At 41.2% G+C, this 2,414-nt stretch overlaps 1 pseudogene; it reads left to right on the top strand.

Annotated features, from left to right (window-relative positions):
* Window positions 1-1,846: 1,846 nt before the first annotated feature.
* On the top strand, window positions 1,847-2,202 carry LOC101284412 (60S ribosomal protein L31-like; annotated as a pseudogene).
* The last annotated feature ends 212 nt before the right edge of the window (window positions 2,203-2,414 follow it).

Genomic DNA, 2,414 nt, shown 5'->3' with positions numbered 1-2,414 from the left:
TAGAAGAATGGATAAACATGTGGTGAATGGGATATTCCTCAACCAGAAAAACATCTTGCCATTTGTAACAACATGGATGGATCTGGAGGATATTATGCTAACTGAAATAAGTCAGACAGAGAAAGACAAATACTGTATGATCTCACTTATATGTGGAATCTAAAAAACAAAACAAAACAAAATGGAAACAGACTCATAGGTACAGAGAACAAACTGGTGGTTGCCAGAGGGGAAGGTGGTAAGGGTGAAATAGGTGAAGGGAAGTAAGTGATACCAATCTTTACTTATAAAATAAATAAGCCATGGGATGGAATATACAGCATAAGGAATATGGTCAATAATATTGTAATTACATTGTATGGGGACAGATGGTTACTAGACTTCCAATGGTGATCATTTCCTAATGTATGCAATTGTCAGATAATCATGTAGTATACATGAGACTAACAATATTGTACATCAACTATATTTTAATTTTTAAAAAATAATAAAATAAACAATAAAATTCTGGAAAATGCACTCTTACAGGGACAAGAAGCAGGTCAGTGGTTGCCTATTGGGGAAGAGGTGGGAAGGAGGGGAAGGTTATAAAGTTACATGAGGAAACTTCTGGGAGTGATAGATGTGTTCATTATCTTGATTGTGATGATGGTTTCACAGGTGTATACATGTTAAAATATTAAATTAAGCACCCTAAATATGTGCAATTTATTGTAGGTCAGTTATACCTAAGTAAAGCTCTTAAGAAAAAATAGAGCATGCAGAGAGAACCAGAAGGCCTTAAGGGAAGCTTTGAAGGAGTCATATGTAGACATAGGGCACAAACAGCTGAAGACCAAGACCTGGGTCTGACGGTAAGGATTATAGAGCCACAGCACCAGTTGGAATGCACAACCTACCAGGTCTCTCACGTTACAGAAAACTGGTAGGGAGGGAGGAGCCCCTGAGATATGGGATGGGGCATTTGGGCATACATAAACCAGGCTAGAAACCTTGAACCTTCTCCACTCTTCTACGTGTGGGCTGTACATAGTGAATTCTTTCCAAAGAGGACGTTATGGAAAGGGGAGAGGAAAAGAATCGCTTGATGGCAGGGAAACCTGACAAACATGACTCAGCCGGGTGATCCTGGTCGGGATCAACAGTAAAAAGCCATGATGACATATGTGTCCTTGATACGATGTAATGAGAACAGCACTTTACCTCTGTGGTCTTCCTCCTCCAAATCCACAACTCCAATATAACCATGAGAAGAACATCAGACACCCCAAATTGAGGGACATTCTAAAAATGTCTGGCCAATACGCCTCAAAACTACCAAGGGCCTCAAAAACAAGAAAAGTCTGAGAAACTGTCACAGCCAAGAGGAGCCTAAGGAGGTGTTACAACTAAATGCAATGTGGGCTCGTGGAACAAAGAAGGGCATAAGTGAAAAACTGAGGAAATCTTTTAGTAACTAAAGGGTGGACTTCAGTTACTAATAATGATCAATGTTGGTTCATCAGTTACAAATGTATTGGGTTGGCCAAAAAGTTCGATTGGGTTTTTCTGCAAGGGAAAAACCCAAATGAACTTTTTGGCCAACACAATAAGCTATTAATTATAGGGGAAACTGGGTGTGGGGTGCATGAAAACTCTTTGTACTACCTTTGCAACTTTTCTGTAAATCTAAAACTATTCTAGGGAATTCCCTGGCAGTCCAGTGGTTAGGACTCCACGCTTCCACTGCAGAGGGCCTGGGTTCGATCTCTGGTCTGGGAACTAAGATCCTGCATGCCGTGCAGCATAGGTAAAGAACTAACTACATCTATTCTAAAGTAAAAAGTTTGTTTTATGGCCCGGCAGGATGGCTCCTGCAAAGAAGGGTGCCAAGAAGAAGAAGGGCCGGTCCGCCATCAACAAGGTGGTAACCAGAGAATACACTATCAACGTTCACAAGCACGTCCACGGAGTGGGTTTCAAGAAGGATGCCCCTCCGGCACTCAAAGAAATCTGGAAGGCGATGGGAACTCCACATGTACGCATTGACGTCAGGCTCAAAGCTGTCTGGACCAAAGGAATAAGGAATGTCCCATACCTTACCCGTGTGCGGTTGTCGAGAAAATGTAATGAAGATTCAAACAAGCGCTATACATTGGTACCTATGTACCTGTCACCACTTTCAAAAATCTACAGTTAATGTGGATGAGAACTAATTGCTGATTGTCCAATAAAATTATAGAATGGTAAAAACATTAGTTTCATTTATTGAAACTAATGTCTCTCTTGGAATTAGGTTGGGCTGGGGACATTTGCAGATTCTAATGTTGTAGGGTGAATAAAGTTTCTTCGTGTCTGAAGTAAACCTCTGAGGCTCCAAATTCCCCTCAATACATCACCTCCAACTTTCCCAACCCTGCTCAATCCCCCCTACC

The sequence above is a fragment of the Orcinus orca genome, chromosome 8, assembly GCF_937001465.1.
Source record: "Orcinus orca chromosome 8, mOrcOrc1.1, whole genome shotgun sequence".
Classification (NCBI taxonomy): Eukaryota; Metazoa; Chordata; class Mammalia; order Artiodactyla; family Delphinidae; genus Orcinus; species Orcinus orca.
The sequence above is the reverse complement of the archived record's forward strand: the minus strand, read 5'-3'. Positions and strand labels throughout refer to the sequence as shown.